Source organism: Osmia lignaria, chromosome 6, assembly GCF_051020975.1.
Source record: "Osmia lignaria lignaria isolate PbOS001 chromosome 6, iyOsmLign1, whole genome shotgun sequence".
In the NCBI taxonomy this organism is placed as follows: domain Eukaryota; kingdom Metazoa; phylum Arthropoda; class Insecta; order Hymenoptera; family Megachilidae; genus Osmia; species Osmia lignaria.
The window spans coordinates 2,309,391-2,336,756 of NC_135037.1; the positions used below are offsets into that span (position 1 = coordinate 2,309,391).

General features: G+C 47.9%; 1 protein-coding gene and 1 long non-coding RNA gene across 5 annotated transcripts in view; one reads left to right on the forward strand and one right to left on the reverse strand.

Annotated features, from left to right (window-relative positions):
- The window catches only part of LOC117601698 (uncharacterized), a 175,170-nt gene that overhangs the window by 116,603 nt on the left and 31,201 nt on the right, over positions 1–27,366 (forward strand). The gene's annotated exons all lie outside the window — the stretch shown is intronic.
- The window catches only part of dac (dachshund family transcription factor), a 128,247-nt gene that overhangs the window by 77,453 nt on the left and 23,428 nt on the right, over positions 1–27,366 (reverse strand). The gene's annotated exons all lie outside the window — the stretch shown is intronic.

Genomic DNA, 27,366 nt, shown 5'->3' on the forward strand with positions numbered 1-27,366 from the left:
ATTTCCTTACAACTTGCTAGAGATACCGACTAATACACGGTGACAGTGCCGCGATAAACTTAATAGAGGGAAAGATAAAAGTGTGCGAAAAAGGTGCATTTGCATAACTTATCGCCTTGCAAACCAGATGCTTTCCCTCGTATTCCACTTGGTGGAATTCATGTCGTTTCACGACAGTTCATTAAATCAATTCGAATGTAATCGCGATTGCATGGAACGGTTCGTGTCACGTGTTGGGAGAAATCATCGGAGGATCTGTGGCGCGAAACGATCCGCAGGATGGCTGCGGCTGGCAGGAATGTTCATTTTTCATAGGCGGTAGGCGCCGGAGAGGCGCTTCCATATACACGCTGCGGTGGCCCACGGACACATGCCGGGCAAACCGTTCGTACGCGTGATTCAAGCTTTTGCTTTCGACGAGAAAATGTCAGAGATTCTTTGTTATCCCGGCAGGATCCTTTTCTTCGCTCCCGATATAACGCGCATGAGCCCTCAGTGACTTTCAACCGATCAATGAAACGAGATCCCATTGTAACGCGTATGCTAACGGATAACGAAGGCTTTCGAATCTCTGGCATGCAAATATTTTTTAGTGAAAAAAAGATACACTAGATACAGTAGAAGGTCTACTCTGCCGTCAGTATTTCTATCAGATGGCAGAGAGGTTGAGCATCTCTGCTCGGTAAGCGAGCAATCTCATAGTAGTCAGGACAGATTTGTAAATCTAATTTTTCATCCCGTCTTTCTGGCTGCCCTCTCGCTTTGCCTCTTCCTCGCCCAGAGTCTTCTTCATCCTCCGTTTAACTCCATGTCCCTCCACCCTCTGCTCTCTATCTCTCTCCGTTCGTCACCCACCGATCTATCTCGTTCTCCGTTGCACGTTTTCTCTGGCGCCTTCCCGCTTCTACCCCTTTCGTTACTTCTTCACGTCTATTATGTCTTCTCTCTGTCTACGTGCCTCCACCTTCTCTCGCACGCACGGAATCTCCAGACGATTCTCAGACGGCCGGTTTATACGGCGTTGATCTCTTAAACCGCTTAGCTTCGGGTTACACCGAAAACAAGAACGCACTCTCGGACGCTTAGACCCGCATAATACGTACTTGTTTGCGTACGAGTCTACAGGTGAAATAAGAAAAACCCTTGGACGCAGGATGAACGCCTGATCGAGCGGTCTCTTTCTTCTTCCGCTCCGACTTGACGGTGCTGTAGCTCCGATTAAACGTTCTCTGCTCGCGCAGCAGCTCGGAATTTAGCCGATCGGATTGCTTTCGATCGATTTTTCACTTAACGACCAACCTTTTTCCAGGGGATATTACTGTATTTAATCCAGGAAACGTACGTGCCAATTTCAAGTTGGAAACGCTAATCATACGACGTCGCGATCGTTGGGACAGGTGCGAGTCACCGTCGAGCGACAGAGTCGATTCGATGGCGATCGTAGATCAAGAAACGTGCGGCCGGGAAATCAGGCGGATATCGAGAAAGGTGTTTGCGAAATCGCGTCCGGCGAGGGATAAAACGATCGTGCGTTTCGATCGTTGGCCAACGTATCGGGAGAGATCGGACGGTAATCGATGGCGTTGCTGCAACGGCTACCAGATTTCGTTTCGACTCGGCACAATTAATGCAGGATACGATAATGCACCCATTGCAGCGGTTGGCGCCAGCCTTTTTTGTCTGGCGAAATAATTCAGGCAGGTATAGCCTGAACACGAATTTGGCGCACCGACAACGAACAACTAGAAACGATGAAATTCTTTGGCACCCGTTAACTATGTTCGCCGATTGCAGCGAACGGGAACAACGACTGGCTGGAAGTCGTAGAAATTTTAACGAAATACGGCAGTCGAGTGGAACGTGCTCCTTCTTCATTACGTTTCACTTACCGATAATTAGGAATAATTACTCGTCCGACTACTGCACGCAATAATACACAATGTTATTACGATTCTCCACGCTGCGCTTGGCATTTAGTAAAATTATAATTAACCCTTTTCCGAAGGTATTTAACCGAGGTAGGCGGATAAGTATTTTTCATATAACTTTCCAACTATTTATAGATTAGAAAACAATAATTACTTTCCAAGCGTATTCGAAGAACATTAATTATTGTAATGAGTTTTGCCGCTCCACTGCCGTCATTTTCCGATTAGGACGCACCGAGGAGCAATCTTTCCTATTTAATGCATTCGAATTACGTTGATGCATCCTGATGCGCGTGGCATTATTTTACATTGCAAAAGGGTAAAAGCAGATATTTCATTATTTACTGTCACTCGAAGCGGAAAGTTGGAGGCATTTTCCTTCCATTTTGATTTGCCCCCTCCCCCTTTCGCCAGATACGTAAGTTTACGATGAATGCCAACGCCCGAGGAAAAGAAGGCCGAAGGTGCGTTTACCGTCGAGCTGGCAACTCTTTCTTTTAGCGAGCGGTTCGACACGGCTGGATCGAACACGAATGCTAGTACGACGATACAAGGGACGATGTCGGTCGCTCCTTAAACGGCTCATCACGTAAGAATGGGTTGCAATTCTTCCAGAAGAGTATCGACGTCCTTCTTTGTATCTTTCTGGCTCGATGTTCCCTTTTCTCTTCCCTTTCGATGCTCGACTTCTTCAACGATGGCGCGGCGATCATTAAGGCGGGGAATGATCGGATCAAAGCATAGCACCTGGCGCGATCATCGCGAGTCCCACACGCGATATTCGAGTGCAACAGCGAAAGAAAGTCGAATCTAATCGATCGATCTGCCGCTCCGTCTCTCGATCGATTTAGATCGTTTCGTGTAGGAATCGTTGAATTATGGAAAACGCGAATGTTCAGAGCAACGATACAATGTTTTTATTTCAGGAAGTTGAACGCAGAAGGTGAATATTTTCGAAAAAAGTAAAAAGATTTCTCAATCTTTTCTAGAATGAAATCGATAAGAGAGACGGCGGGGATAGAAATGGAGCGACCATAAATTGTCAATTTCGAAGTCAATTTGCCCGGGCTTACCAATCGGCTGCCGGTTAATTTCAAGGTGAATTGTGTCCAATATGGGTATATTATTAATGGGCCGGCGAGGGATAGGGTGCACTTCGTGCGGAGGGTTGCAACCCCGTTTTCGCGCACTGGCCAAATCTATCGCTCGGGGCTGTGCCGATATGCTCTCTCGTATTCGGCATTCCGGATTAAATGCTCTCTGATGTTGTTGCAGCAGTTGTCGCGTCCTATCGTGTGGATCGAGCCTCCCGAATTCGTGTCTGGATATCCCTGCTCCGTTTTAGGTGGAACACACTTACAGGTCAGCTTGCTTCTTGACAAAGGAAGCCACTGTTGCGTCTGTTAAACAACTAACGCTATCTTTGAATTACGACTCTCGAGGACGTTATCGCATCCTGCTACCGTTCTGCGCTCTTCAAACGGTCGAAAAATGCGGGAACCTCGAGAAGAGAAAATAAGAGGAACCGTAATATGGTAAATTAAACGGTAGGAATACTTTCGGTCGGATTACCTAAAGTTTTAACCCTTTTCAAAACTGGTCACGTTTTTGTCATTGTCTTTCTGCTCGAACACTAAAGGATGTGGCTGAAGGTGCTTTAAACTGATACGCGTAACATCTGCGCCGATCAGCCCGCACGCAACTCGTTGCATCGAGTGCATACTTCCCCTTGGAAACAATATGCACTCGTGCAATACTTAATCCAACACTGTAACAGCAGAGTGTGGGAAAGAGAAAAAGCTTTCGTTGACACTATCCCATTTCTCTTCGTTTCTTACATTCCGCACGGAACGACTACCGTTTCGAATATAAATCCTATCACGAATTTTAATACGACGGTGTGGTTCGCGTGACACAAAGTAACACAGAGATTTGCCACGTGAATTTGCAAGGAATCAACTTGCAACGCGAACCACCCTCCGGTAATTAAAAAAACTATAAACCGCTTAAAGCGGCGCGGCCGACAGAGGACGTAAAGTCGTAAAACGATACAACGAATAATACGAGCGTCCGTGGCTCAGCTTCTAATTGTCAGTTTCGCCTTTACGTCTTTCCCCGCCGATTTTCTGCACATCGGTTGACCGTAATCGTTCGTCCCTTTTCTCCATCCCTGGCTCCACTTTGGCTATCTTTTCACGTGACAATAAAAGTCATAGTTTTTGCTGCCGTGACAAGGTCCAGTGCTACGGCATTAAATGGCACAATTCGAAAACGTACCCTTTCATCCCTGCAGACGACGATTCTCTCCACTTCATTCGCTCTGTCCCTTCCCTCTTTCCACGATCCCTGATCGTTCTTTTTTTCAACCAAAAAGTTGCGAGCGTCGACGGGAGCGTCCCTCGCGTAAAGCGTCGTCGCGCGCAATTCCCGTCATAACAACGACTTCAATTTTCGTCAAAAGTCTTTCGACGTTATCGTCGTCGCCGCTTGCTCCCCCGCCACCACCTCGCACCGTTTCTCGTTCCTCTATTTTTTCTCGCTGTTCTACGCGACGGATCCCCAGACCCTTTCGATTTCTCGCTTTATGAACTCGATTGGCTCGGCTGAGATTCAACAACGACCAACGGCATTTTCCAAATTATAAATTTTTACGAGCAGGGTTCGCGTCCAAGGTTCGCGCTCTCTCTTTCTTTCGCACGAGTTATTTCCTTTTCAGCAACCCTCACACCATGCAATTCGCCCACACCCTCGTCGGATCGCGGCAATCCCGTCAGTCAGATTGGATTTGTCCGATTTCGCGGCCGGAATGGAAAAGAACGTGCGAGGGTCTGAATGCGTGCCTTCTCTCTCTCTTCTCGCTCTCTCCAATCCCCTCGATATTATTCCTTTTCACGCTCCTTCTCGTTTCTCCGGTGAGAAACAAAGAATCTACTAGTTTTGCTCTCTTTTTCGCTCATTCTTGATTGCTATAAACGCGTGAGAATGGAACGAATCGGTGGAGAAAAAGTTACTTGAAACGGCTTAATAAGAACGTCGAAGCCACCCTAGGGGTCCGTGGCAAATTTTTAAGTAACTAACTCGAGCGAAATATACGGCGTGTTGAAAATTTCACAAACATTGCGATGCTAAATGCCAGACGAGAGAAAGTGCATAGATTCATTGAAAATCGCTTGGACGATTTGGCAGAAAGTACAACAGAAGAGAAAGGAGGTTGCGACTCCCCACCACAGATTTTACCTATTTCATCTGATTCTAAAAGCAAGATTCTGAAAACTTTTCGTTGCTCGATCTATCAAAAGACAAGCTAAAAAGAGAAGAGCCGACGAAGGAGAAAAAATTCCCCTCTCAGCATCGAGAGAGAGCATTTTCTAATAACCACGATGTAAAGTTGGGGTGCGTTACACAAAAGAAATCTTTCTGTTCGAAGCGTGGGGGGTCGGCGGACTTATCTTAGTAATATTGGATTAAAACTTATGCTTCTCTCGGTCGCAATACGTTATTTTTATTGCTCGCGGCTTTGCATAATATTCCTCTGGGGGTAGATCTCTCTTTCTTCGTTCCACCTTCCGGTTTCCCTTCTTCGTTTGTAGCGAGGCATCTTCGAGGCTAATTTTAATTTCGATGCCACGCCGCGCCGCGCCGCGCCGTGTTGGGGAACATTACGATTTCAGCGTGGCACGCTTTATTTATGTTTCGAAAGCTCGCTTATTAGCCCCTGAGCTCGTTCCTCGTGAAAAACTCGCGTTGCTTTCGAACGAGAAATCGTCGTGACACCTGACTCGTTTGCTAATCGAAACGAGCAATCGAACACAACTCGCAGATGCGCGATTAATACGAATACGAAACGCGTAAACCCGCCAGGCAGATGTCTCTAGGTCTTCTCCGCGATGGCCAATATTTTTTCACGAGCCTCGTAAACTTACGAGACTGGATTCTTATCTAACGTGTTGCCCAGCGAACACGCGATTTATTAATTACTAATATCATTATTTTATGAGATAAATTTATTTATTAATTCGAAGCGCTCGTAATCGTGTAACGATCGGTGAAATTCGATGAATAATTTGCTGATAACCTGTTTTTAAGGTTGTTAAGAAAGATTTGTGAGCGTGTATATGTACAGGGTGTTGCGAATAGCTCACGATCGAAGATCAAGCGAAGAAAGCTGTGATTTTGCCAAGATTAGTCTTCGGAATCGAGTCGAAACGGCAACATTTCTTTACGCACAGGATGCGTACTCGGTTCGTAATACCCGATAATGCCTGTATTTGCGCGTGTCAGCCAAAACGCGGAGCGCGTTCGACGCGTGTTACCGCCGCGTAATCCCGGCAATCTCGAGGACGTGGCCCAGTCTTCGGCGCGAGTAATCCTGCCAATTTGGACCGCGGATTATCCTAGAAGGAAGGAACGAGCTGCGGGGGTGACAGGCTCGATTGCGAAACTTTGATTCGAAGATGCGCTCGCGAGTCTCAACGTCTTCCAGCTTCTCGGTTCGGTTGTTTCGAATAAAATATATCGACTCGTAAAAACGGTGGTCAGCTTTCGGGTGGAGAAGAGACAGAGAGCGAGACCGGTGTCTCTCGTTTCAATATTTCCGCGATAAATCCGCACCCAAGCCCTTTTACGACTTACGATGGAATAAATAATAAAGCCGGCTGTCTGCTGGCAGTTTCTTTTACTCGCCTCTGTCGGCCTAGTCGGGCTTTTTACGAGCGCGTTGCAGGTACGCGAGTCCGATCGAAATAATAAGCGGGACAAACGCGCGAACCATAAACTCGCGCCGACTTACGACTTTCCTCTTCTCTCGATTCTCAAAGCTTTCACTCTGCGCCTCTTATTGAGTCGTTAAAACGAGAAATTCACGGTTAACGTAATTCGGAAATTGGACTTGCAAATGCTTCATTAATTTTCCGGCAAAACAGACGAAAAACGTTAATTTCGGTTGAAACGAATAACGCAATTAAGCCGAGAAGGTTGTAATTCAACGCTGGAACGACGTCTCCGCCCGCGGAAGAATAATTGGGGAATTATTTTGTTTCCAACAAACAGGATCTCGAGATCGGATCGGGGACAGCCCCCGCCGTGGCCAAAATTGTAATTAAATATCAAACGTTTGCAATTACCGACTCGCACCTGCCGCGCGTTTCCGCCCGACTCGCTATGTCGAGCAACGAATTTCGCGACGCTAACCGGTTGTACACGTCGTCTCTTCCTCGCCATTAGCTCATGGTTTATTAACCAGACGTGTTTATTGCAGTTCGAAAAGTTTCGATCACCGTTTCCGAGTTACGCGACGAAAGGAGAATTGCAGGACTACGGTTGTATTCGGGTGAGAATAGTCGCGGCTGGGGGTGAGTCGCGCGTGCACGAAGCGCATCGGTGGAGCGTGTGCGGCCTCGGGGCAGCATCGAAGGAGCCGCAGAACGCGGACAAGCGAAAGAGAGAGAGAGAGAGAGAGGAAGGGAGAGCGCGTGGACGTTGTCGGTTTGCGGTTGACCCGTGCCATGCCACACTCCGATACCTCTGTGGTCGCAGCCACGCCGACACAGCCGGGCTACCACATCGCTAATAACCGACCACGTCCACGTCGTTGTCCACCTCTAAGAATCCCTCGTCGCGCCGCGCCGCGCCGTTTCCACTCGACGAAGAGCAGCTGACCTGTCAACGCAAGAAGAACCATCGAATTCGCGGTCCAAGGATCGATTCAAACACCAACTATCGAGTGTGACGAGAAGGCGTTCGAACGATGCGAAGAAATTCGACCGGTCGTCGCGCGCCAGTTTCGTTTCGCGGTTGATCGCGCGAGAAACACCGCCGTGTCGGTGAACAGACGAAGCGGAAGAGAGGATGATCGCACGGAGGATTTTCGCGCCCTCACGAGGCACGCGATCGAGCAAGATTAGCCCAACGCTTCGTCATCCTTCCAGACGACTCACAAGTCGACTCGATCACGTTCTTAATTTTTTTTTTTTTTCTTGCTCCAGCAGTTTAACAAGCTTTCGTCGCGTTTGTTTCCGTCCTGTCTTGCTGGTCTCGTCAACCGTGGGTGGCCGATCGCGACCAATCTGCGTAGCTCGTGATTCGTCTTGGACCATTTTGTTCGTTTCGACGCCCAGTCGCTGACACGCTTATCGTCCGATCCGATCGAAAAGGCGCGCGTATCGCGAGACGACACACTAGCTGGGACTCGATGTCCCGATGGGGTTAAGCGGTAACGCGTTTACTGCGAGCATCGATATCGCGTTTCAAGTCTACGTTCATCCCTCGTATTATTTCGAGTTGCGAAAGTGATCGTCGGTATAGAAACATAACGGAGCCAGGGGAGAATTGTGATGAGTTGTCGGGCGAGGGATGCCGGGGGATGGCAAAGAGAGTCGCTTTATCTTAATGCCAAAATCAAATCGGCTCTCGCATGGAATTAGAGACGGCATTACGAGCTATCAGCGCATATGCACCCTGCATCGTTGCAACCCCAACTCTCGATCCTGTTCCTGTTCCACCAACTACGCCACCGTGGCACAATGCTCGACGGAAGGGCGAGAACAATGCATGTCGGGGGTAACACGAGAAGCACGCGTACACCCAACGATATTAACGGGACCCTCTTTCCTGCCAAGAGTCTCGTGGAATGCATCGATGGACAACCGATTGGATTCCCGTTGTTTTCTTCCAATATCCGCGATACCTTGTCCCATAAATCTCGACGCGATATCCTCGATAAAAAATAAAAACAACAGCGAAACGAAGACTTGGAAATTTTCCTCTCTGTCAACTCCGTTCGGAAAGAGTCGGCTCGTACCGAAGTGTCGCATTGAATCAACAATTCCAGGGTTCTTCTCCCCCTCGATTTTTACGAATTGTCAGCTAGCGGTGGATTAATTCCGTCGTTCGCGTTATAAACGGGCGGAAAAACGGAAATTCAAATAGCCGAGAAGAGCGGAGAGCCCGAGGGAATCCTCTCGCGAGGACCTCGACTCAGCCTTCCCTCCTGTCCACCCTCGATTCCGTCTATCTACCCTCCTCTCTCTCTTTCTCCATTCGGTCGTGTATTTTTTACCCCCGTCGCTACTCGCTTCCTTATAAACTAATTTCGTGCCTGCCTCCCTGCTGTCGGCGCGGAACCGAGCGCTCAGCGTCGAACAATTGAATTCTCTCTTTCCATTTACCTATCCGTTTGTATCAACATTTACATTTATATTTGAATAATGGGGAAAATAAAGAGGACCGGCGTCGTTTTCGCGTCCGACGATTCCGGTGCTCCTCTCGCTATTACATTTTTAAGCGTTCGTTTTCGAGCCCGCGGCAGAGTCGCGCGCAACCCCCTGACAACAGGGATGAAACGAGAAAGAAGAAGACGAAAAAGAGTCGCGACACTCTGGGAATACCGTGCGTGACGTTCGAGTCGACGAACGCCTCGTATTAACATTTAGATAAAGCTTATGTTAATATTATTTTCCGCTGGCCTCCTTCGGGGTTTTATTCTACGAGCAGAAAGTTCCCGAAGCAGCTATCTAGAGCACCGAATCTTCCAGCCCGCGTCTCCAGCGAGCGATTTCGTGTAACGATGATGTCGCGAAAGACTATAGAGAGGAATCTCGTCTCTCGAGAGTGAAAATTTTCTTCAACGACGCGAAACGCGAATTCCCGTATTCGGACGGATTGTTATATTTTCACGAGCCAGTGTTGTTTTCACGGAAAGGCGAGGACGAGGCGTTGGTAGAGGAACGGCGGGTACCGTGGGTCGGCCTTTATGGTCGAGGCGTGTCACTGGCCCTCGCGGCGGCATTACGCGCGAACGTTAACCGATGATTTAGCGGCGTCGTCGTGTGCGCGCAGATCGGAGAGCATCGTTGCCCCGGGAACCACGACTTTAACGCGCTTAAACGCGGGACGTTACGTTGGAAAATTGACAAGCGAGGTTAAACGTCGACGTTGACCGGCCGTTCGTCTCTTCCGGATAGCGACGATAAAAGACGCGTGTGCTGGTCACGTCCGATACTGCGAATACGAAACGGTTACATCGCTGCTCTAAAACTTGTTGCGAAACGCGAATAAAATTGACAAAGCCGTGAAAGTAGTTTCCTGTTTGTCCTCGGACAAACATCGTAGACCACCTACGGCCCGTATGCGCTCGGTATTACCCTCTTCGATCATCGTCCAAAGACTCGGTTGATTTCCTTCGTGCACGAACCACACGGTCCTCCTCGTCCATCCGACTGATTACCAGTCCAGGCAAAAAAGAAGAGACCCGTTGTCCATTGGTCGCCCGGTGAACAATATTCGCGGACACGGAAGATCGATAGCTATTACGCAACGATTTCCAGACTGCTTCGGACAAATTTATTACGAGGCGGAGGGAGAGAAAGGCGGCTTATTCTCCGGGGAACGCGTCCATCGATCGAACAGCATGGGCACGGAAACTAATCGAGAGAGACTCTCGTTTCTACCTCCTCTCCTAGCTTTCTACCACCGATTTTTCCAACAGAATTCGCTCTGAACCGGCTATTTCGTGGCAATCACACGGAAACGGAGAAAGGAAACGGAGAATGCGAGGTGAGCAGCGTGCGTTAGGGTCGTGGCTTTACGAGGTAGCATATTTCTGGTAGCGTTCTGTTGTTGGGCCACCCACCGCGATCAGAGCAGTCAAAATAGCAGGCGAAATCATAACGGCCGATTGTCCGTGCCTTGGTCGAGTTATGAAGCAGTAAACTCTCCTCTCTTCTTCCCTTCTATGCTATTACGAACCGGCACCTCCTGCCCCTCTCTCTCTCTCATCTTATGGAATAATTTAGATGATTGGATACGGGGGACGCGCTTTACTTTACCGTACGCTGTCCTCGGTCATAGATACATTTCCCTCTCGTGTCCCTGCTTGCCTTTGCCAAACGTTGCAATTATACTATATACCTATCTAGTACCTACGCTTGAGTTCTCGAAACGTTACCATCCTTCCAATTGCTACGATTACGAATCCAATCCGATACATACCTGAAACAGAAAAGAAAATAGAACAATTACTTATTATGACGAAAGAATAGCAGAGGATAATCGAAGATCAAATGGAGTAGAAAAGTATAAGACGATACGTCGAAACAAAAGGAAGAATGAAAGAAGGGAAGAAGAAAGGGCGTTGATTTGTGGAACAGGTTCTTCTAATTCCAACTCTTCTGCGCTTCTCTAGCTGAGAAACGCGCGATGGTAGCGTGGCTAGATCGATAAATCAGCTGAGCATTAGGCGCCACTTCGTATTGGATCCAGGATCTCTTTCTCTTCTCTCTTCGTTCACCAACAACGTGTCTCGCGTGTATGTATGTGTCATGTGAGTCCTGGGGATTTATACGGGCAATATCGAGTCGGGATTAGCACGATCGGACGGACTCGAGTCATGCTCTTGGTCGATACCACGTGGCTATTAGTGTCAAAATAAAAATGTGGCCGCAATATATGGCGAGAACCGTAAGCCCTCTCTTATTGCCACGGCTGCGATGATAGAGAGACTTGGTTCGCGTATTCTGTGCTCGCACACCGACGAGAAAGAGAAAAGAAAATGAAAAAGAGCGGTGAAACAAGAAAATAGAAACATCTGATCGTTTATCTCTGGGAAACGCATCGGCTAACCTCGAAATCATCGGTAGATCTCGACGCGTTTTATCAGAATTTTTCGTTAGAATCGTGTCTAAAGGAAACAACGGGGAGGAAAAATCTAGTCGAGCGTCAGAGTGACCCCATCGTTTTCCTGCTAAATAAAGTGACCATGGATCAGGGGTGGCTGGTGGCGGGACCCGAAACAGCCCGAACAGCAATAAAACGCCCTTCGTCTCGTCGAGCTGTCGGACAGGCCGCGAGAACCAGGGCCATAAAACTTAGAAACAATTGTCTTTTATCGTTTTGTTGTTATTTAATTTTCTCCCGGATTGGGCAGCGAGGGCCAATCGAGGCGACGAGCTCCGACACCTCGGTCCGAGCTCCTAAATAATTTACGAGCCTATCTAGCTCTCTTTCCCTCTGACCAGGCACCTTCGTCACCCACCTCGTCTTCGTCATCGTTACCTTTCTACAATATATCGACGGTAAACTACTGCCTTTCTCTACTTTTTTTACATTTACTCTTATGTAACATACATTACTCAATTGCGACATGACACAACTTTAAGCGAGACAAATTGGCAATAATACACGTCAATGGTCCGTCAAGTTTCTTTGATACAAGTTTCAGAGAGATTGGAATCGGTAGCTCCTCGAAGTGAAACGGATCATTCGGCCGGCAAAACAAATCGTTTGAAGTGTCTGCCCCGTTAGAATGTCCGAGCGGTACCGAGCTCTATTTTTATATCCGTTCGTGCAGGAAGTTGGCCCCGTTGAATGGGGGAGTCCCGTGTACGTAGCCGAGGCCCCCAATGAAAATAATTATTAGCGTTAAGTGGACGTCGTTAACCGAGAGGAGACGATTTAGCCGTCGGTGACAGACGTCGGAGCGGTTAGGTCGAATCAACTGGCGAGAGCAAGCAGCTTCGATGCATGAATCTGCTGGTAATGTTGCTGCTCCAGCAGAGGATGCGGATCCATTGGCTGGACAACTAGATTTCATTGCGTAATGCTATCTACGAACCCCGCGTTCCCGCTCACCGATGTCCTCGTTCGACTTGCTCGTCCCGAGGACAATGCTGGGCCCGATCGACCAGTTCCGTCTGCTGTCCCCGCGGAAATTAACCTGACTCTTTTTTATCGCACAAACGGTACTTGGCAATATTTTTTACAAAATTTCAGAATTATATCAATCGATCGATTACACCACGTCTGAGCTCGTTGATCGCGTTGAAAGTAGTTCGAAGCTGTCGCTACGAAGCAACCGTAATAAATAAATTCCGTGGGGTGGCGAACGAACGAACGAACATTATGTAGAACATATAAATAAACGGTTTATGTCCGGGGTCTGGACGATCCTTCCTATCCCCGATTCTCTCGTGCTTCGCCTAGCTATATTTGAGTTATGAATCGTAAAAGCTAGATCGGCAATCGACAGAGCTGGACTCTCTTTCTCTCTTTCTCTCTGTTGGTTCGGGGAAGGTTAAAAGCCACGGTGTTAACTGGCTCTCCGGAGGATAGTATTGACACTGTGTGCTCTTCAGCAGAAGCCACTCGTCGGCATGATCCCACTCGAAACGAGAAGGGAATCGCGGCTTCTCCAGAACTACCGGCTTCCCTACGAAGAACAGTCGCAAGGACGAGCTTAGAACAGGACCTTCCTTTGCCTTTTTTTCCTCCGATGTTTCCAGAATCGAGATCCTTGACTCGATTTCCAGAATCACTCGCAATCCTCTCTTAAACACCAGCTGCCTTGTTTTTCTGTTTTTTTTTTTTCCTTTTTTTTGCTGGTCCACTTGGTGGTCGGTAATCATCAGGATCCTTTTCAAAGGGATTCCCGATGTATGAAAAATGAATTTAATTTCGTAAGAAGACAAAAGGTGTATTTTTAGTAGACGAAGGAACGTCTTGCTCGGTTCGCTCGTTTGCATAGCCATCGCTGCGAATAACAAATATGTAGCGAGTAAAGCAGGGTGGAGAAAGAGAGAGGGACTCGTAAAAGGGGAAAAGAAATAAGAAAAACGAAGAGACAGATAACGTGTTTGGAGGCGACACACGTGTGAGTGCAGCAGACTACAAAGGCATCTCACAATGGTGGGAGCACAGCGCGATATCCCGGCTCTGTGTTTCCGTTCAAATAGAGCTGTACGCATTCGTCGAGGCTCGAGAGTTGGTTCTCAAGGCGCAGGTGTGTCGACGCTTCCGGACAAGATTTGTGCCATTGCGTTCGCGAATCAGCGACTGAGCACAGGTAGCCGAGACAGGTGCGTCACTTTCCTAACGCCCTCTCCCATACGAAATAAGACACGATTTTATCGTTAAGATCGACTCGTAGAAGAGTATTTCTATGAATTCCGAATGGTCAAGGGGTTAATTTTCTATTTACGAATCGGTGTCTGCTTTTCGTCCTCGAAAAAGGTAGACGACTTCTGTCTTCCTAGATGCATCCAACGAAAAAGGTCGGCGCCACTCGAGTCTCCAGACTAGACAGGGGGCTGGTGTCGTTCGTTCAAAAACGATACAGGCCCTTCGCGATAGCGGTATCTTTTACAGAAGTTTCCGAGTTGAAGAGCACAAGCATCGGTGAAAAGGAGCCGGGAAGAGGATCTTTTTCTCGTGAACTTTTGTATGAGAACGATTTCGTGCGATACCCGTGTGTCTGTTCGTTTGTACGAAATGAAAAGGAAAAGAGAGGAAAAAATGCCGCGTAGCGGCAGTGTTTTTCCACGGTAAAACAAATTTATCGCCGTGGTTATCTGAGCGGTGGCATCGGTGGCCGACGCACAATTCCGTATCATTCTTTCGACCGATGTAATTATCCTCGACACGCGGTACCGTACGTTGCATTATTCCTGTACAATCCGCGGCACAGTTGGTAGCAGAGACAGCCTCCTGTCGCAAATATTTCCAAGTTTGTCCATCCAGTCTCTGCTATCAATCTCGTCACGGTCGACAAAGCCGCAACGACATGAGAACCGAATACGGAAAAGCGGACGAGAGTACTGTTGGTGCCGTGTCGTTGTAATGTACAGGTCGACGAGCGACAATGTACCCCGTTGTTTCCGCGTTGTAGCCTGCCTACTTCAGGGGGGGAACAGTCAGCCCTCTCGAACGGAGCCTCGAGTGTTTCTGCTGCGTCAGGTAGAAAGATGGATTTACGCAGAACCGACTTGCGCAAAGAAAAAGAAATATGTAATTCCATTTAAAAAATTACGGAAGAAGAATCAGAAGAAGCGTCGCGCACCCTCGTGGATCGATAGACACGGGGCTGAAATGTCCGGGTCGAACGAGTCGAGGGTGAAGAGCGAGCAAGATATAAGAGATAAGAGTAGGTGTATTAACGCGATCGCGCTCGTAACGCTGGAATTACAGACGGCAATCGAAGTGGCGTAAAGCCGCGATGGACGATCGTGCCGATGGGCGCGAGCCTCGACGCCGTTTCTACACGACACCCATACTACCGTGTCCCGAGAGTATTACGCGAAATGAAGCCGGCAAGATCGTCTGGCTCGGATACGATACGATACGATACGATCCTCATCTCGACGCGTGGTAAAAGCGTCTTCGAAGATCCTCGCGAAAGGACTTAATCAACGGGTCCGAGTGTTTATGATTTTTCTTATTGGTGTCGTATCTCGGGGTAGCTTTCCCGGATTTCGCGCTCCCTTCGACTACATCCCCTTATATCGTTTCTTTCACCCACGATCCCCGGGCTTGTTTCTTCACGCCGCTTCCGTCGAATCACCGAACGCTTCACCTAACTGCTGACACAGATAAAGCCCTACTTTTTTGTTTCGGGCCAACGGGGTTGTTGAAACCGAGTAAAAGGAATCGAGGTTTGAAAAACTAGGGTGAGAGTAGTCCTCTGGAGAAATTACGAAGAATGAACGACGCTGAAACTGTTCTTCGGAGCGACGATTCCGTATTTTCGACCGCAAACCGCTGTCCGTTGATCGCGATTCCTTGAACCGCACGAATTCCATTCGCGAACGCTTCCTCGAGGCTAAGGCCGCAGGGAAGAGGATGAGATATCGAGGGAGAAACGAATCTAGCGAGGTGAAAAGAAGAAGAGAGAAGAGAGATGATCGAAGCTCGTCGAGCGTGCAATCACGCGGATGGCTCGGCAAACATCTCCGCGTCCCTTCTCGGGCCTCGTTTTATTTTCTCTCCGCAAGAAAAGCGAGAGATCCCTGTGGCGATCGGTCAGCCGCGCACACCGCTGTTACATATGTTGTCCATTTCGTGTTCAAACAGTGCGGAAACCAGAGAGGAACGAGGAAACGAGAAAACGAGGAAACCGCAGAAATACCATCCACGATTCCGGTGTATGATTTTATCCCTGGAATTATCGCGTTCGTCCTTGACCTGGCCAGTTCACCCTCTCCCGAGTAATTTCATACCCAAATGGCATCAATATTTAGAATTTAATACACTTGGGAAAATTATACAACGAGTATCTGATTTCGAATCGTCGGCAATTCGATCAGCCGATTATCTTTTTTAAAAATATCAAACTCTTGATAAATCAGTCGTGACAACTGTTAGAGTGGCGCTATTCCCGCGAGTATACTTGTATTCAGCTTGTCGCTCGAGGACCTTGAAAAGGAGCACGATTCGAGTTGAAGTACGCCGTGTGCGAGAGGTGAGAAAGAAAAATAAAAAGAAAAAGAAAGAAAATAAGGTGAATCGAGTCGCCTCGAGCGGTGTAAAAACGCAGCGGCTCAGGTGCGTGCATGCGTGCGTGCCTGTCTACCTTCTTGAACTCGTGTCAAGCCACTCCAATCGAAGAATATCGTAATCTCCGGACTGTGTGCACGATGACGGAAAGACCCTTACGTAATTCACGTGTCCGCCGAGAGCGTGCTCGCGTGCGCGCTCCGCTATATACTGGGGCGAATCGAGGACCACCCCCGTCGTCAACAGGGGATGGGACATGAAGAAATAATCGAATACAGCATCGATTCAAGAGGAAATGTTCGTTTAAATTTTCTGCTGTATGCTACGAAATTATCAATTTTCAAACATTTCACGGTGCTTTATCTCCGTCTGCTCGACTGCCCATCGCGTCTACCAAATCCATATCCTCTGACAGATATAAGTACGCGTTTCCGTGTTGTTTATCGAAATTAAAACGTGGCTCGAGGCTGGTCGAACCATCGAGCGGAACGCTCTCACGACGCACCATGACTGGGTTTCTTGATTTCTTTCGCGAAAGCTAGAACCCTTTACCTTAGCAGAAGGACGTTTCTCTTGGCGAATCTTCGCAGTGACGGGGAGACTGTTATCTGGCGAGATTTCGATTACTCTCTCTCTCTCTCTCTCTCTCTCTCTCTGGGAGCAAGCAAAACGAGTGGAATAACATTTGGAGGGATCGGTTTGCTAGCACGGCAGAACCATGCTCGAATCGGCCCGTTTCCTGTCCGCGTACTACAACGTTGGCGCGCGTGCACGGGGTTGTTTCAGGGGGCAAGAGAGGGCAAGAGGGTCGCCCGGCTTGCCACGCGGTCTGACTGACAAGCTGACTTATGCAAATACAGCCTCGCTTCGGCCGGTAATCTGATCGTACGTACATACGTACTTACGTACGTGGCGTAGCCTTTATATTTCTCCATGGGATTTAAATTACCTGTAAGCCGAGCCGTTTTACGCTAATAACAACATAACCGCGACGACTTTATCGGCTATACTTGTCAAACTCTTCGCCTTTCCATCGATAAGATTCGCCACAACGAATAATTCTCTGTGATTCCTCCTCGTGTAAAAGGACAATATTAGAAATTCGCTGATCTTGACTACGAATTGTTTTGGAATAGCTGATTAGAAACATTATCAAGCTAATAAAGACGAGAGCGTGTAGAAGAGCAGAGTAAGGCTACCAGGTGAAAAAAGACGTAAAGGTGAGGAGGGAAAAAGAGAGATAAAGGGTGCTGGTGGCGAGGAACGTTCTATCTGGCCGATCTGCGGTCGTGTTCACGCTCGTGCCGAACAGCCAGCACCTCTTCCACGATAATAATTACGCCATGGGTGCGAGCGACGAAGAAAGCCTCAACAAAAAGCCGACGCATCCATTAGTTTCACTTTTTTACGATTACCGGAGTTCGCGATGCGGTGTTTGCCGTTGAAAACGCCATGGTAATTGCGAAAATTTCCAGAGGTAACGTAATAAAATCGGTACAATTAAAGGTCCAAGTGGAACGGTGTCCCGCTGAGTGTAAACGTCTACGTTCGATTTTTCTCGTTGTTTCATCGGTCGATTTTGAACGACAATAACAACGGTACGCCACGCGATTAAATTGGACGAGGAAATAATTGCGAGCACGCGAGGTACGCCTGTCTACGGCTACGACCCTAATCCCAACCAGGTTAAGCAACGCGGAATGGGGGCTCGGAAAGATGAATGGGGTGGATAGAATTGCAACACTGTGTCCCCGACAATCGGTATTGTTTTGTATTTTTCCTACGCGGCTTATAAGTTTCGAAGAACTGTGCGTAACCATGGTTGTGAAAAATCTTGATACATGTACCGTGGAAAGCATGAATCATCGTATCGATCGATCAGAGTTAGGTTCGTAACTAGGCTCCGTCGTAACGCTGTAATCGAGTCCCTTCTCCGAATTTCGCTTTAACTATCGGGTACTTGGCGGGCGGGGGATGCTCGATGAATCTCGAGTTAACTAACGCGACGACGGATAATTAATCGAAAGAGCCCTCCTCCTGAACACTGTCCGGTCGCGCGACTATACAACAGAGAACGGACGCGGCTCGTTTCCGTTGGTCACCTCCGGCTAATCATAGACCACGAATCCCGGTTCCCTTGGCACTCGACTCCTCTTTCCTCTCGCGTGCTACGCCCGCCACCCGTACAAGGGTGTCTGATTGTAATTACTTTACTCAAGTGCGGTAATTAAACTTCTCCGGTAGCTCGTGTCCGACGATCACCCACTCGCCTTACCCACCCCCTCGTCGTCGACCGACCGGCCAAGATAATCCTAGGTTCCATTACTTTTCTTTTCTATGGGAAAAGCAACCAGCTCGTTAATACACCGTTACACACTGCTCCCTAGTTTATGGGATATTCGAGAGTGTATCCAGACCGTAGACGATCGCATTTGCTATACTGGTGTGTTTATAGTGAAATAGCGAAAGATCGAGGAAGGGGTTAAAAATGATATTTAGCTAAAATGATAGCCGATAGTTGTCGGTCGGAAGAAGCAAGCCGCATCGGAGCGAAACGAGGCGAGTCGAAGCGAAGTGGTAAGAACGAGCGCGAGCTGTCCGAGTAGCCAGCCATTTAAAACGTCGCGTCGCGTCGGTACACGCGCTCGTTTGTTCTTGCACGCGTCACGAGGGTAGGCGCAAGTGCGTGCCAGTGCGTGCTTGCGTGCGTGTCGAATCGTTAAGGCTGGTTGACTCCTGCTGCTCCGTTCGCACCGAACCGTCCATGGAATGACATTTCGCCGTATTGCATGCGGTAGGTTTTCACGTAATCGCACCTGCTTTTCTTCGTTTTCGAAGACGAAAAAGGCGGAACAGAGAATCGATACGCGTAGACCACGTTCATTTCTTCCTCCCGTCTCATTCTCCTTCGTTTTCGTCGTCGAACGTACGCGCGTCTCAACTTGTTACGAGTCTATATGCAAACTTGTTGTATCCGATAGCGAAGACGAAAGGAGCAGAGTGGAACGGGGTCGAGGAATCGATAACTCGATAGCTGCACACGCTTCTTCTCGGACGTCTTCTCTCGCGTCTAGCGTCTTGCCATCCCAGCTGATTCAAAGATGTCAGCGAAACGATCGAGCAATTTCGTCGGTTAACAAGTAGATTTCGATCGTTCTATTTTCACGGGACGCGCGCGAACCCGCTAGTCCGCTATCCGCCAACGGAGTATTACGAGGGCGCGTTAATCCGGTATTCTGACAGGACTCGCGCGGCCGCGGAACCTTTTCCAATCCCGACACGCTGATTGTTCGGATTCAATGCGCAGTGGCATTTGGCAGTTGGCAGTTCAGGAGGTGGGCAGAACCGATGGAATAAGCTGTCAGAGTTGTTGCGCGCCCGATGAAAACTCTCTGCCAGCGAGGAAACGCTTCGATGATTCCCTCTCTCGCGTTCTCCCCCTTCAACTCGTTTGCTCTTTCTCCTTCTGTCTTCTGTTCCATGACCTCGCTCTCTTTTTCCTTTTTTTGTTGCTTGTTTTATTTTCATATGGATTCGTTTTGACGTACTTTTATTGGACGACGCGTCGACAGCAGAGGGAATAATAAGCGCGAATTCGACGGAGCGAAAGGCAATTTTTCATTTTACTCTGCTATTTCATTGTCAAACATCTTGTAAACCGCGACAGTATTTCCATCGATTTGCACCTAATCGCAAAGGGTAATAAGAAAATGATCCCCGTGGATCAGATACAAATATAATATTCGCGTTTTCGCGGAAATATCGTTTCGTCCAATCGCAGAAAGAAAGCGATGCGAACGTCCAGGTGCGTATAAATGATCGGACGAGGGGACCTTATCATCCGTGTTATTATTCGACTGAAATCAATCGACGAGCCGACATGACAGGGAGGAACGTAAGCGGTCGAAAAAGTACCCCTTTATCGCTCTCTAATCGGTCAGTCTAAAATCGCGCGCCAACAACTGACCGGAATAACGACAAGATATATGGCGCATTGAGAGCCTCTTCTGCCTTCCAGTTGCAACGCAATGCCCTTATCACTCGTTGTCGATCTCTAAAGCTACACCTGTAACCGGCGACAACTCTGTATGTACGGATGTATCGCGTTAAAGGATCGCCGGTTAGCTTGAATTATCGACGATGTAATGACCAATGTAGTACGCAACGAGTTACTGCTCGGTTCAGTCGTTTATTTTCTTCGTTGGGCTGCTCCCGTGCGAACTCTATCCGAACTTTTTAATAAAATTAGATCGAGGATATTTGCAACGATTAATGACATCTCATTTGTCTCATTATATGAGACCTAATTTGCATATGACATATCGGCTCGTTCACTTTCGAAAATAGATAGTTTGACACAAATTCAATGAATGAAAATGAATATTTGATACGTGAAATTTCACAATTCCATCGAATGAAATAAATATCCTGTCATTTATCGATATAAAGGTGCAGTTTGTTATAATCGCACCAACATTCGCTACCAAAACCAGTCCTGTCTTGTGCTATTTATTATTTTAAGTGAGGGAAACGTTGAATGGGCTGTCGGTAGGTGTTAAATTAATAGCGAGTGTTAAACGCGTCGTGTGAATCGGTCAGGTGTTTGAAAAACGTGTCCCGGTGTTATGTCAGTCGTCAGCGTCGCCTTTCCTAACCGAGTGGATCGTCTAGAACCCTTAATGAATTTCGTGATTAGGCAGTTTCTCATTGGGAAATATACAACTCCCTTGCAACTATAGATACCAAAGATTCCTCCGGAAGGTCGACGAAGCATGGTACTTAGGTTTTTCTTACACGTGCAGATTGTTGAATTCGTTTCGAATCGCGTAATAAAATGCTAATAATAAAAATGTATACCCGTACGAATACGGCAGGATGGTGGCTGAATCGGGCTTTAGCCACGCGATGGAATACATTATTAATCGCTGTTACGAAGCTGTTCGGCGCATCGAGTAGCGTTGATTAATCGGCGGCACGCTCGAGATTTTAATTAATCCCTGGGAGAGAGAGAAGGTAAGGTCTCTCGCTCGGCAATCCAGACTTTCTCGTGGAAGAAATTACTTTGCCCTCGATACGCCGACCGCGAAGCAGCCGAGCAATCGGCAAACGAATCGAGGAACCCCCTTCGATTCCCGAAGGAACTCGAGACATCCTGCTAGCTGCTGCCTCGTCGTGCACGCTTCACCGACTACCCGGCATTCCTCGACTTCCGCTTGGATCTCTTGCTGCTTCGAAAAGCCGAAGGGTTCTCTGGTGATTAAGTTCCATCGTAGAATCGCGATCGAATCTCGCGAACTCGCGACTGATTCGCGAACGATCAAGCAAAGAGGGAACTCGTCGGAAGGAACGATCGATTTCCGAAGCAATTCCTCGGGAACGAGCGTCGTACACCCTCGGGGTTACGCTCGAAGGCGGAAAAGTATTCCATGGCAAATATTTCCGTTTTTTTCGCTGGTAGCACGGTACCGGCCAACGAGGGGGGCGAGAATAGTACAGGGGAATGGGATGGGAGTTCTGATTTCATTAGGCCCGGTGTTATGCGATTAATTAAGTCGCGAGCGCCGGGAAAAATAAGAGTAAAAGCGGATCGATCTCTTTCTCTCTCTCTCTTTCACCCTCTCGCTTTCCGACGTTTCCCTTACTTACTCGCCCTTCGTCTTTCCTTTTGCCTGTTACAAGTTGGATATAAACGAAAAAAGAAAGAAACCATATTCGAGCAGGTATCAGAGAAAAAAAATTATCTCGAGACGTTCGAGGGGTGACCAACGAGCATGCACAAGGTACGTTCGACGTTTTGACCCGATATATCCTCGCGATAAGGTTTGCCCCGTTTCTCCCAATGACTTACCCCCTCGGCGGGCAGAGAAATTCCGTCGTAGCGATATCACACTGGTTCGGAACGGCGCGATATTAACGACGCGAGCGTATTCGCTTTGTGAAGCGAACTATAACTGAATTTGGCCCCGTCATTTTATGCATCAGACTCGCCATGCCGGTATAACTGAATTCGATGGGTAACGCAATTACGCATCTTTGCCCGTGCAGATATACGTCCCGTTCTCTCTCTCCCTCTCTTCATATCGGAGCATACCGTTCCCACACCTACGCGAGAGCACCATTAATTATTATATACTCGCGTGTACCGTGTGTCAACGATACCTCGCTGCCTCTCCCTCCCCGTACATTTCATCACCATCGATGGCCCCCCGATTGTCGGGGTCAAAAATATCGTAAAACCAGGATTTCGAGGCCCCGCGTCAGGAGGATCCGACTTTCCACGGGGCACGGTTTCCCTTTCCGTGGCGAATCTAGCGCCATCGCATCCGTTTTATTTCGCTGACGATCGATCGTGGGCTGCTAGCCACCAGCCAGCTGCAAAATCCCGTCCCCGGAATCGTATACGGTCACTCTCCTGTCCAAAAGGGAGAGAACGAGTCGTCCAGTCCGGGTTCGGACGGTACCGTTTACGAACAGATAGACGGACGGACAGAGTGAGAGTGGCATTCGTTTCGTAGGTAGCATTTGACCCCAATGGTGGATGACCAGCGAGTGTGAGTGGCTATAGCTGGACGGGTAACGCTGTGGCGGCACTCAATCAGAAGTCATAATACATTTACCGCGGCCTAATGAAGACCCGATGAAAGGCTACCGCCGGGACCGTGACCAGTGGCTCTCAGCCACGCGATAACATTGTTGAATGCTCTGCACTTCGTCGCAATTGGAAAGATGATCACGAGTACACTCGTGGATCGAATTAACTCGGTGCGAGCATGAGCGACGAGAGCTGTTGATAGGTTAAAGCTGTTTATTACGTTATATTAACACCGAGATACGAGCAATGTACAATATCGAGCATGGTAGGCCTTCCCTAGGGGGAAACAGACTGGTCATAAAGTTTCAAAAACCAGGAGAAGAAAGAAATTTAGCGAGAAGGTAGAAAAGATGCAAGGGGATGAAAAAAAGGCGGTGGCGAGGGGTAGAAAAGTCGAGTGGCAAATAGACTGGGAAGAAAGGAGCGGAGCGGAGAATCGCCGCTTCTCTATCCTCCGCGGTAATCCTCGGAAATTAAAAATGCCCACGGTTTTGAAAGGTACCGGTGGCGTTTCAAAGGGGCAGCGGTGGTCGAGAGAAAGCGGCTGACCCACCCTTGGCTCGCGGGACCGATCTCGCCGCTCCATTTACAGAAACTCGACGTATCAAAGGGAAACGCGTCGCGCGTTTCGCTCTTCAAAGTTGACCGGCTGAAACTGTGCAAGAGGCGCCGCGAGTAGCCGCGTCCAAGGGTGAAGTGGCGACGAAAGCTAATGACGCTGTGGCGACGCTCAAGTCGAGAGGGTGGCACTGGCTGGAAACCGTCTCTCAATTCTCATTCTCTCTGTGTTTTCCAGCCAAGCCAGTCGGAAAGCTGGAAAAAGGGAACGGTGTGTACCGCGGCTCGCGCGGACTCATTTATCCCGTGCCGCCACGGTAAATGAGTATTTGCCTTTGTGAATAAATAAAATGCATTACAAAGTTGCCGGGGAAAGAGACGTCCAACCTGAGAAGGAGCATCGAAACGCATCAGCCTCGAGAGCTCTCGAAACTTGAAGAGAGAAAAAGAAGCGGAAAGGGCAGAGGATTGAGCCTCTGAGAAAGGGGGTGAAATCCATTCCGTACAAGGGAGAGAGCATTAAGTAAGTACGCGAATATGATCTTCGTAATTGAATCGTCGCCGATTCACGGACCCGAAGCTGCAGACAGCAGCCTGGTACAGATATTTAAATTAAAAAGAAAAAAAAAAAACACTAATTATAAGGATGATAAATAATGTAGTGGCAACACTGTCATTAAATGTTAATGGCAGTCATTAAGTGCATTCACTGCACACGCTAATAAGTTGACTCAGCATATTCTATTAAGTGACCTCCTGTGGAGAAGCAGTCAAAGTACTCGTAGGAGCAAGCGAACTCACGGTGAATCTCTCTACAATGATCCTAAATGAAATTCGAGACAGCAAAGGAATAGATTTCATAAAATATGTCGCCAATACTTAATTTACAACCCTCCTAATCCGTTGACGATGTAACGCGTTTCGAAGTCACGGCTTCGAACTCGAGAACAAACTCGTCCAACTATGACGATGGTCGAGGAAACGTGGCGAACAGCCAGAACGATGAAGGTATGGTGGTGGTGGTGGAGATAGAAGGCGAAGGTTAGAGGGCAGGGAGCAACATCTAAGACAATGAGATACGGGCCTTTGGAGTAATCCTCCGGCCTTCCTTGGCGTATCGACATTAATTCCCTTGCCCCCAGCTTTTAACCGGAACAGACGCACCCTATAATAGGCAAGTTGGAATCCAATCTGCAAGTTTGCAAATTCGATTCGGCCGTCTTGCGAACGAGCAAGAGTTTCGCGGCTCTGCCTTTAAACGTTCGCCAGCCGTCGTAGAGAGTTCGACGAGTCTTTGCCAGCTTTTCATCGATCAAAATTCATTCTGACGTTTCATCTATTTCTCGATTAACGAGCTATCCTAGATACTAATTGCTTCGAAACCCTAAGTCATGTGTATATTCGATGAAGCCTTTCGAACAATTCGTATAGACACCTTTACTATATCCAATTACCCTACGACAATCTCCGCACCCCGTACCGACGATTTGTACGCTAAACGCATTATACAAGGTGAATCTATACAGGTTTAAGTGGCTAATGGTATTCACAGAACGAATGAAAAAGCTGCAAGTAAAAATAGATCTGCAGACTCATCGTTTTCGAGATACCCAGCTGTTCGTTTTCCAGAGTTTTCACATAGACTAATGTACGAACTGAAAGATACTATCGCGCATTAAAATGATTGCAAGTAAAAGAAATTATACATTCGTGATCTTCTTGATACCCCATAACTATGCGATAGCAGCAATCCTTGCTATATTGTTGGGAATGTAAACAGAGCTCTATCATCTTATTTGCCTTCTGAACGCTTTAACGCACTGATATTATGGGAAAACGCCACGGTTGAAAGCTCGATTACCAAGACTGTTCATGTTTTCGATAGAAATGCCAGAAAGAAATGAGAAACGAAGAAAGGAGCGAAAACAGGACAAGGGAGGAAGGTACGTTAGGCTGGTATCGCACCGGTGCGGTGTATAGTCGTACATCGCTCAAATTAGATTCCTTAGCTGGAGGGACGTCGTAAGGCTTGACGTAAAGCCCGAATAATTCTCGACGAAAGGATGGTATGCCGTAGGTACGGAAGACACGGTGGAGGGCAGGCTGATTCCACGAAGGAGAAACACGTCCTTATAGGGCACCGCGCGCGATACGTGTGTACACGTATATCAAGCACCAGGCACACAGTTTGTCAAGTGGAAAGTTTATTCGGGCAAATATACGTGACGCGGTAAAGGTAACGTTGTTTAACGTTCATCCGCCCCGCGAGACAGCGCGCATACACATACACCCGCTCGCGTTTCCCTCCTTCGCTTCGGTTGCATGCAAAATTGCGTACGTCCTATTTTTTTTTTTTTCTTCATTTCATAACAGGTCGATAGGCGAGCCCTATGAGTCATTGCCTTCCGCTTAAAAGCATCGTTAACGATGCTAACATTATCCACGACGATAATCTCTCGCCAATGTATTCAAAGTCTAAATTGAAATGGAAAAGGAATAAGCTGAAAGTTCGTCGACTGGCTCCTTCGAGGAGAGTTCGTTCATCGAAAGGGGAACGAGTTAGAGAAGACGAGGGTGGTTCACCTCCCTCCTCGTACCGTTCGCATAAACGCAATAATTCGCAGCGCTCGAAGGGGTTGCGCGAGCGTGGCATGCGCGTAAATGTAGTTATAAATAAATCTAGGAGCTCTTAATGCTTGCCGCTGGCTCGCGGAAGCGACTTGGAGGAACAGAGACCGCGGGGGTTGAAGCGAGAGGAGGAAAGCGACGAAAGGGCGAAGAAGCAGCGGGAGAAATCGAGAGAACGGGAAGGAAGGGTTCTCGAAGGGGCCGAGGGCAAAACGCGTGCCAGCCTTTGCTTCTTCCTTTGGCCCCGCAATTTGAAACTGTTTCGCGAACACGTTCCCACGCCGTTGTTAAAACAATCGTTCATTCAGAGAATCCTTCGAAATTTCGTTAGAAATTTAATTCACAGAAATTTGTCAAAGTTACACGAGCATATAAAGGGTTGTCAAGAGTAATTTACAATTAAACTCCGTCGCTCGTGTCTGTTGCACGAGAAAACAGGCACTATGTTCTCGCAACGAGGACGATTGTCGGATGTTTCTTTTAATTCCTTTTTCTCCCCTTCTGTTCGCCGTGTGGCCGTCGATCTCGTTTGGATAAGAGTCCGCCGCATTACGGTGCATTCGCACGCTACGCAAAGAGAACTCGTTGCTTCGCACGCTCTCGGAAACGGTATTACAATTAATCGGCAAGAATCCCGCGGGTGCGAACCTGTGAATCTACCAGTGTTCTACAAACTACCGAGAAAACGCGCCGATTTTCACGCTTCTCCCATCGATTATCGAGAAACGCGCGAATTTCCTGCCGAACCGCAGACTCCGAACAACGTGAACAACACTTTCTAACTCGGAGAAACAAAGATCCTTTGTTTCTTTTTGTTACGCTGCTTCGATTGTAATTAACCCTTTGATTGGGACACGCTCTAACAAAAAAAAAAAAACAATCACCAGTATTGAACACATTGTTATTTACGAAATATTCGACGCATTCATCGAGGAAAAGCAAGGAAATGCTATTAATTTTCTTACCTACAATCTCTCACCGTTTTATACTAAAGCACCGTCAACGGACGATTAATCAACGTCCAAGATGACCCGGATCGACGGTATTGGCACAAAACACTCTAGGCAGGACTAGGTCAAATGGTAAACAAAATTAATACCAATAAGGTCTTGGATACAAACGGCACAGCTGCCTCGAAGAAGTTTTCGCGCGAGTAGAAGAAAGGATGCGAACGAAGCAGGGATATCCGTGGAACGTCGAAGGGGCTGCACCGGGTGAAATGAGTCGAGAAATTGTTCCGAAGGAATTTATCAATTTTCTTTGAGGGATTCTAATTGTACTAATTTGTCGAGAGCCACCAGCGAGATATCTCGCGAGAACGTGGCTGATAGGGGAAGGTGGAGGTAGCGGAATTCTATCGTTTAATCTCTGACGGACGGATTGTTCCTTTCTTCCCGA